General features: G+C 44.9%; 1 protein-coding gene and 1 long non-coding RNA gene across 6 annotated transcripts in view; one reads left to right on the top strand and one right to left on the bottom strand.

The window, feature by feature from the left end:
• LOC109315794 overlaps nt 1-8,868 on the bottom strand; it is a 24,652-nt gene extending 15,784 nt beyond the window's left edge. For 2 of the 5 annotated variants that reach the window (XR_002102618.1, XR_002102617.1), the window contains exons 1-2: nt 8,548-8,865; nt 5,528-5,602 (exon numbers count right to left, since the gene is read on the bottom strand). This is a non-coding gene — a long non-coding RNA (uncharacterized LOC109315794). Of the gene's footprint in view, nt 1-4,597; nt 4,728-5,527; nt 5,603-8,547 lie in introns of those variants that run through there. The other 3 variants (XR_002102616.1, XR_002102615.1, XR_002102614.1) reach the window with 3 other exon arrangements.
• Nucleotides 8,869-9,358: 490 nt separating this feature from the next.
• Nucleotides 9,359-9,457, top strand: part of SEPHS1 (selenophosphate synthetase 1) — a 32,807-nt gene continuing 32,708 nt past the window's right edge. Inside the window, exon 1 of the mRNA XM_019543689.1 lies at nt 9,359-9,422. The gene's annotated coding sequence lies outside the window, so the exon portion shown is untranslated. The remainder of the gene's footprint in view (nt 9,423-9,457) is intronic.

The following is a 9,457-nucleotide window of genomic DNA, read 5'->3' on the forward strand; positions in this document are numbered from 1 at the left end:
CTCTAGGAGCTGGAAGGGGACACTCACCCACTGCCACGGCTGCCCCACTTGACTGGCTAGAGAGTTGGGTTTGGCTGCCCACAGTGGCAGCCACAAATGGGATCCCCCTCCCTGTGCCTTCTCTGAGGCTGGCAGGGAACACTTGGGGGAACCAGGGCAAGGAGGAGGAAGGCTGGCAAATGTGGCACCACACCACCTCCTGATCTGCCCCTGCTTGTGAAATCTGATAGGATCAGAGCATGAAGTGACCACACCATTTACAACTGTCATGATAACTGGAGGAGGGGAGAGAATAAATACATCAAAGCCAAAAAATTACCGAAGTGTGGGACCAGAAACTAAAATACAGTATATGCAGCAAGACTAGTGAATAAACACAGACTGCTGTTACTTGGATTAAGTTTCATAGGTGTGTAGTCATGCCCTAGACTTGTGGTTTCAAATGAGGGGCAAGAAAAGACTTGCCCAGCATTGTATGAGAGGTCAGGGAAAGAACCCAAGTCTATTAAATCCTAGTCCAGTGCCCTGTTCACTGGACCTTAGACAATGAAAAACTCAGGTGACAGGCCTCCTGTAAAAAAAAAAAGGACTGAGAGTTACAGAAACAGCAGCAGCAGCAGCTGGTAACCAAGAAGTGAAAACCATGTATTTGGGGGGTGGGGGGGAGAGAGGAAAGATGGTGCAATAGTCAAAGTATCTGCCTGGGACTTGAAAATGAGGGCCGTTTTCTCCACTGTGGGCAAGTCATGTAATCTTTGCCTCACTTCCCCCATCTCTAAAATGGGGATAACACAGTAACAGGTGCTAAAGCAGCATCTCGGGGAATGAGGTATGGATGTGGAATGGAAGCAGGCAGATATGGCAGGGAAGTAAACCTGGCTGCAAAATTAGAACAGCTGCAAGATCTAAATGTTGTCTTCCTATCCAGGGGTTGAGGGAATCAAGAGGAGAGAGGCGCATACCACTTTGATACATACACTTGCCTGCAAAAGAAACATGTTGGAAAATTGCACCTCTTTACATTTTTACGATACACTAGGGGAGAAGTTCACACGAGCAGTTCACAAGCGGTTAAAAGTGACCTGTCAGATAACATTTCCTTACACTTTCAAAAGGCTTTTGATAAATTCCCGCAGAGGAGAGACCATTAAGAAAAGCAACTTACTTCACTCAAGTGTAGGGTAAGTGGCAAAGTCCTGGGCAAGTGACAGAAGAGTCGTAACACACATCTGTTCCTCTGAGCAAAGAGAAGTAAATATTGAGGCATGTGAGAGACCAGTGTGTGGATCAGGGCTATTTAGCAGGGTATATTAATGACGTGCAAGAGGAAGTAGAAAGTGAGGTGGTGAAAGGTGACAATAACACAAACTTATTTTACAGAGTGAAAACTGGAGAAGATTGTGAGAAACTCCATGCTGAGTTTGTGCTGCATGACAGGTTAGACAGGCACATTCAGGTTCAAATTCATATGTTTAAAAAAAACCCACACTAATCACACTTAACAATGAGATGCGATTTTTTTTTTTTTTTTTTTTAAATATGTCAGGAGCCAACCCCAAACAATCTTAAGTACAGGCATAACTGTAAAGACAAGAATGGCCCATTGAAGATGGTGGACTTAAATTTTGCAGAATTGGGGTTTAATAGCATTTTCCATTATTTTCATTCTCGGCTTAGATTTAGAAATGTGAATGATTGCTGTCTCTTTTGTTTACAGTCCTGGTTCTAACTGGCTGTATTTTCAGTTAGATGTTTGCAGGATGCTGTAGCATATTAGTTCCAAGCAATGCATGGGCCTGTTTAGATGTTTTATTAAAAAAATAGTTTCCACTGACATTTAAGAAACACAATGGAAACACTAGGTTTTATAAACATAGAAGTTATATAACTTAAATTTGAGACCTAAATTAACCAGAAAACACTGCTTAAATGCAACTTGGGTCTACATAAGGTAATATACTTGGCAAAAGGTATTATGAATTGCTGAAAAACAAATGCTCAGAATCATTAAAGAGAAACCTAAGAAACTCCCTCTCTGCAGACATCGCGCAAAGTTCAGAAGGGCTCCTGCATGCTTGGGAAAGTGTGCAAAAGGCAACCCTTCTTTAATGCAGTCAAGTAGTCATGCAGCGTTGCAGGAGACAGCATTTTTTCCACACTTAATTAGACTGCATAGAAAAGAGCATTATATGGCTTGTAACCAAATAATTCCGGATCACAGAATTTATACACGCTACAGTTAGATTTTTGCAGGCCAGACGGCTCCAAAATCCTAGAGAAAGAAATCTTTAAAAAAAAAAAAAAATCTTATGCAATCTTAGGGTGGCATGTCCTGCCTTCCAAGTATTTAATCCTTCAATCTCTATGTTGTTTAAATGCATTCTTGTGTGGTGCATACTTCTAACACATTTTTTTTCCAATATAGAAGTTCCTTCTAATTTCCTGAAATTTTCCATTGGGAAGGGAGTTTGCAAAGTCCCAAATCCCTAAGCCAGCAGTTCTCCACCTTCTTAAACTCAAGCCACTCTTCCCTAACTGTTGTGAATTGAACAGCACCCCATTTCAAACACTCATTTATATATCACAGTGCTTATCTCCTTGCAGAGGGGCCAGGCAGTGGGAATGGGGGAGCAGCCAGTCACAAACCATCTTGACCCTGTGCATATACATCCCACACCTTGTAGCGCCATTCAAAGGATCCGTGCCTGGTTGAGGATTACTACCCTAAACTCATAGATCTTGGCAAAGGGCAGGAACAGCAACCTTTGCACTACTCCCAGGGATTCCTCCTCTTTTTCTCTGGCTGGCAGCACAGCAACACCACATACCAAACTTGCTCACCACTGGAATAGTTCATTACAGGCTTTGCCCAGCTATGAGGCCTAAAGTACAGCTGGACGGACCTGAAAATCTTGTGTTATGGATTATTTACATTCTTGACCATAAGAAAACACACATACCAATGCAGATTCAATTTCTCTGCATGCTCCAGTTCCTGTTTCTTCCTCTATGCCCAGCAGACACGAAAGGCTAAGCCTCTCAGAAAGCTAGGACTGGCATGCCTAGGATGTGCTAGTGGCTGATGCACCTTGTGGGGCAGGCTGAGGAATCTCTACCCAAGGTTTGGCTTCCTGGAACCTCCTGGCTTGTTTCTCTGTGTTAATTTCTTCCATGTCCCATATCAAATGGGAGGTGTTATGCCCAGCAGGGATTCCCATACAGTAACAGTTAACTCCTTCCAACTACCAAGTGCCAATGCAATGCCAGCCCAAGGAGCCCATCCTCTCTGTTCTCAGTGCACCCCTGCTGTCACCTGTGGGAGATGGTAGTGACCAGCTGGCTCAAGGGAGAGATAGAGACTGGCGCAATAGCAGTTTAAGAGAGGAGTTTCCCATTCAGCTTGTTTACCCAAACACCTGTTACTTCTAACCCCTCTACCCTGCCTCCACCATGGGATCCCAGCTTGTCTTCCCTCCCTTTGGTTCCCTTCTCTCAGCCTGACCTCCCCTGGAAGACCCCCGGGCAGACCTATTGTTCACTTCCCAGTTTCATCCTGGATCAATAGTCCCGTATCTAGTAAAGCTTCGTGCCTAGAAATCGGCTCCTCTGTCCCAGCAAAGCATAGCAAGGTAAAGACTATTGCCACCTTGGTGTTTAACACTGCATTAATAGCGCACTTGGCCAAACAAAGCCACAAGGACATGGGAAACTGGTGAACTTTTCAGAAAAGCAAGGTGTGCAGCACTGCCAACTTTTACCATCTGACTGTCTTACAGTATGCGGCACTTTCTTTTAAAGCATTACCTGCTGGAAACATACTGCCTGAACATCTCGACTTTCATGATTCAAACATAACCAAGAAAACTGCTCTTTCCCCACTTGGGCACGTGGCTTTAAAGAAAAACTGAAAATGTGATGCACTTGCCCCCTAAAAGCTCAGAAACCAGAGGGCAAAGTATCCAAATGTACTAGTTGGTTAAAAAAAATAATAATAATAAAATAAAAATCAGGGGTTGTTTTCTTTGGGACCAGACTCATGATTTTCAAATGTAGGGCTCAGCAATATTGTCAACAGCAAAAAGTCTGAGAGCGAGTGTAGTGCATTGGTTACCTCCCACAACACTAATGAAAATCAGGATGCATAGTAGAAGTATCTTTTATTAGACCAAAAAAATTCTTTAATTGCAAGCTTTTTGGTCTAATAAAAAAGATATCATCTCTACTGCGAGTCCTGGTTGCCTTTTCCTCTAAACCAATATGGCTACAACCTGGATACCTGACAACACTGATGAAGCTTTTTTTCAGACGTCCTTAAAAGTATCTACTAAAACATGTACCTATCCTGTAACATCAAATACAAAAATAGCACTGGGCCAACGTTTACAATAGACCTCCTAGGTAAGCTCAAATCATACCCCTCTTCCTCTTCAGTAAGCATGCTTGGAGATATAATTATGGGTCAGAAGTGACTGACATTGTCCATCTTGGTCCCTCACGGTCTATATCAGAAGTGTCAAACTCATCCCTCCTTGAAAGCTGGATTCAGTGCACAACGCTCCTTGCAAGCTAGATATCGCAGCTCTGGTTAATGCAGCTGTTGTTCAGCTCCAATCACCAACATGCATCTCCCAACAGGGCTCCAAATTCCTGATCCGTCTGGGAACCCCACAGGACACGTTTGACATCCCCCAGTATGTCATGAGCACGTTCATTCAAATTGGTAATGTCTGCTCAAGAGAAAGTTAAGGCTGAAACACCAAAGTCTGGCAAGTCAAGCATAAAGTATCTGACAGGGGAGTTTGCAAAGCTACAGAGTGTGCTCAGTATTTTTAGTGCCTTCCTTTCTCATGGCAGCTGATCCTAGGAGACACTGAGCACCCTCAGTTCCAGCCAATTTATGTGACACAGCTAGCAGGATCAGGCCCAGCCGCAGTGCATTCACTCACAAAGAGTAATTATAAACTGAAAAGCAAAACAATTTAATTCCTTCGTTTTCTACTTACTTTTAGAAAAGACTTTTTCCAAGACAGTTACACAAAAGCCACTCTTTGAATTAACAAGCAATTACTTAATTAGGTACTTAGTTGCACATTACAATATGCTAGCTGCCTTTCTAATCTATTCAAGAGTTACCAAATTGGGCCCTATGCTATCCATAACAAGAAAATATCCCATTTTGTGAAGACAGCTTGTTACAAGACAAGTTTTAAGCAAAGTGAATGGGTTTTCTTAGTTAATACATATATATTCTTTCACATACATTTTTACAAGCGTTTGAGGTGTAAGAACAAACAGAAGAGGCTCTCAAACCTAAACCCTTTTTATTATTTCAGGTTCCAACATGTCAAATTGATTTTAGTAAAAACCTTAACACAGGTCCCTAAATAGATTTCTGCATATGTATGGCTTATGTGTATAAGGATACTAAGGAAAACGAAGCTGGAAAGACTGAACACATTATGTTAGTGCACAGAGGTTGAATGAAGCTCATTAAAGGCCTGCGTGGGTAATATCTTTTAGAACTTACCTTTTGTTTTGCTGTGGTTTAATTCTTCTTCAAATGTTGTCTTATTTAGCAATTATGCAGACTCAGAGACTTGCACTGTAAATAACAAGGCAGATTACCAGATTAAAAACTGGCTCACTGACTGATCTCAAACAGTCAGCTGTTACTACAGAGATCCAGTCAATTGGGACATTGGTAGCAGGACCAAGAGCTGTTTATTGCCCCAGTAACGTGAATTATCAATAATCTTGATTATGTTTATAATTTTTTTGCTCTGGTTTTCAGATGACACAGAGTCAAGAAGCAGAATAAATGAGGAAGAGGATGTGTTACTGTTAGAATGATTTAAATTGCCTGGTTAAATAGTCACACGTTTAACATGTTTTCTGGCAGAAAGTTGTAGGCTCTCAGCCTCAGGATGGGAGGCTTCAGATCGTACATTCATAGCATCTGACAAAGTAGGTTGTTGGCTATACAAGAGCTCGTGCCTCTCTGAACCAGTTAGTTTCCAAGGTATCACCCTGCCCAGGTAGCCAGATACTCTATAAAAACCAAGAAAACAGCAAGTAATCAATGAAACATTTGAGATTTTGTTAATAAACAAACACTTCTTTAAAAAAAAAAAAAAAAAAAAAAAAAATCTACAACAGCATTTTCTTCTACCTAGGCTTGTACGCCAGACCCATCCCCACAGAGATCAACTTTTCCATTTGAAATTAAATTAAAAACCCAATCCTCTACAGCCATGTCCAGATGAGCATGGCCATGCGGTACATGGCACCACAGACCTGTCTGCCCAGCGCCACACATCGCAATTCAGGTGTTCCCCACGCTGCAAGGTAGCATTGTGGGGTGGGTTTTTTCACCTTAGAAGATCCTGGGGTTAAAAAAAACCATGCAAAAAAAAAAAAAGCAGGGCACTACAAACAGGGGTAGTGTGTGCTGCCCAAAACAGAAGCCCGGCTGGCTGATGCCACACACCAGCTGCAGGCCAGACTCCAAGCAGCAGGCGCCCAAGGCCCCCAGGGAAGGCTGCTGGGGCCAGCACCGTTGCTGGCCCCAACATCCCCTACCCCACCTGGGGTAACCTGTTGGGTGCCAGAGGGTGTGTGGCACAAGTGTTTCCCGCGGACAACTAGTAGCAACACAAGATGTGCCACTGCTTTTTGTCCCTGGGAAAACAAACGTCCATGCTTGTGCGGACACAGTCTCCTTGGGCAAAAGCTCCCATTGCGCCTTAACAATCCAATCCCACAGGCGCTGTGGAACCAAGTCGTTCTATTAAAAACTCAGTGGGCTTGTCTGCACTGGCATAAAGTATCTTGTAAGAATATTTTCAGCCGGACAAACTGTAGTTTAGCACACATTATCTGGGCTGGTGGAAAAGTTTAGGCTACAAAATGGCAACCTACTGCATGTTAAAATACAGTTTGCCTTGCCTACAGTATAAATAAATAATTTTAGTTAAGCCACGTAAACAAATAAAAAAAAATTATCTAACAGCACGTTTTCCCCCCCCAAAACACATAAGATGCTGACTTTTGACCAAGTTAATTTCAGCATTAACTTTTTGCTTCTCATTATTATTTAATATAAAAATCCAGACGAAAAAGTAAAATCATTTGATCTTATTGAATTAAAACTTCGTAGTATTGAAATAAAAGTTTGATAACTGTAGAAATAATATATCCAGACTTTCATTTAATGAAGAATTCAGAGGTTTTACTTTTCAGCCGTTTATGATAAAACAAAGTGCCAAATTCTCAGAATTTCCCACAGGACAGGAATAGCAGGTTTTTTGACTGGCACTCTATATTAGCAAATTGTTTTTAAAAGCCTGCATTCCTCCTGGTCTGGACCAGCCTGGTAAAGTTTGCAGGATTGCCTAAACCATCTTTTAGGCTAGGTGCATCACCAGTACGGCCTATGGGCTGGATTTGGCTTGCAGAGCTCCGTCGTCCAGCCCTTGGTGCTGCCCTGGGTCTGAGTTGATCTACGCATGGCTGGACCAGTCCCACGCACTGGGCCCGAGATGCGTGCCTGTCCTGGCCGGTCCGAGACATTGCTCCAACTGGTCCAGGACCCACATTACCCATGTAATAGTATCCTGGTGTAGACAGACAAGCTTTCATCTTGTTAGCTGGTCGAGATCAGTTCTGTGCTCATTCCTTTACTTGAACGCTACCACCCAAAAGGTGTTAAAACTACCCCCTGGCTCAACCATACAAGACTTCTAGTGCGTTCAAGAGACACTTTGCCCCAAAGCGTACATGACTAACCATACTATTAGATGCCCAACTAGAGATTAAAAAAGAACTGCTTCTACTTTTCATGTTTGGGCTTAAACATACCCCTGCAGTGTTTTTGCAAGTCCCAAAGCACAGTAGACTCACCCACACAAAAGTCACACAGGAAAGCAAACTTTAATGTAAACACACAAAACTGACTCTGGTCCTTCACAATCTATGCAAAAAACACACGGACAGATGTAGAGAGGGAGAAGTAATGCTGGTCACAAAACCTCTCCCAAAGCTAACCATATCAAGTACTGTTTGTGATGGAGGTTAAGACCTCTTAAAGCCATTTTTGCTAGGTCTAAGGGTTGAACCACACCTGCCGCCTACGGCAAGAGGCTGACAGTCACGAGTCTACAATACAGCCTGCACGCGCCAGGCCAGGGTGGCCAAACTGCGGCACAGGTCCCGCAGGTAGCAAGGGAAGCCTGTGCATGGAGGGAGCAGGCAGCACAGGGGCAGATAGAGCAGGGATCAGAAAGCAGAGCAGGCAGCAAGCAGAGCAGCTAGGATTGCCAACTCTGTTCGAATCTATTCCGGGAGGTTTCTGGAACGCTAGCGTGCCCGCAACACAATGCCAACGTGCCCGTGAGCTCGTGTAGATCAGTTACACATTACGGTGCGTAGGCTTTACGTCAGGAACGCGAACGCATGTTCCTGTTACCTTTAAAAAACCCATTAGACTACTGTATAAATCGGATTCAACATTTCATATATTTATTTTAATGAGCACTCCCCATCATTTACCTTTCAGCAGCCTCCAAGAGATTGCGCTCTCATTCCTGGAGACGCCAGGGCAATCCTGGAGGGTCAGCCACGCTAAGAGCAGCAGATCGGACAGGGCGCACAGGGAAAGGAAGCAGAAAGCAGAGTTGTGGGTTAAATAGGATGCACAAGGTAGGGAAGCAGGAAGCAGAGCAGCAGACTGGGCAGGGAGCAGAAAGCAGAGCAGTGGATTGGGTGGGGAGCAGAAAGCAGAGCCGTGGGCTGGACAGGACACACAGGCTAGGGAAGCAGAAAGCAGAGCAGAAAGCAGAGCAGCAGATTGGGCAGGGTGCACTGTGGACAGAGCAGAAAGCAAAGCAGGGGATGCACAGAAAGCAGAGCAGCAGAGCAGCAAATGGGGAGGGGGCATAGGGAAGGGAGCAGAAAGCAGAGCAACGGATGGGGCAGAGTGCACAAAGAAGGGAGCAGAAAGCAGAGCTGTGGGTCAGCCAGGGGGCACAGGGAAAAGAAGCACAAAGTGCAGTAGCAAGCAGAAACCAGAGCAGCAGATGGGGCAGGGTGCACAGGGAAGGGAGCAGAAAGCCGAGCAGCAGATGGGACAGGATGTACAGAGAAAGGGGGCAGAAAGCCGAGCAGGGCATGGGGTAGAGCGCACAGGGCAGGGAGCAGAAAGCAGAGCTGAGGGCCAGGCAAGATACACAGGGCAGGGAACAGAAAGCAGAAAAGGGGATCTCGTGCCTGAGGGAGCGAGGGATCCCCAACAGCCGCGTGACGACGCGAGGCGCGGGCCACGGCTCCGCCCCCATGGCGGGGAGGGGGGCGGTCCCCCCAGCTCCCCGCCCCGAGGGGCGGCCCCGCTATAGCGCGCGCTGTTCGGCTCTCCCCTCCCCTTAAAGGCAGGTGTCCGCCCTTAAAGGCCCCCGCTCGGCCG

Source organism: Crocodylus porosus, unplaced genomic scaffold (assembly GCF_001723895.1).
Source record: "Crocodylus porosus isolate Cpor-Errol unplaced genomic scaffold, CroPor_comp1, whole genome shotgun sequence".
NCBI lineage: Eukaryota > Metazoa > Chordata > Crocodylia > Crocodylidae > Crocodylus > Crocodylus porosus.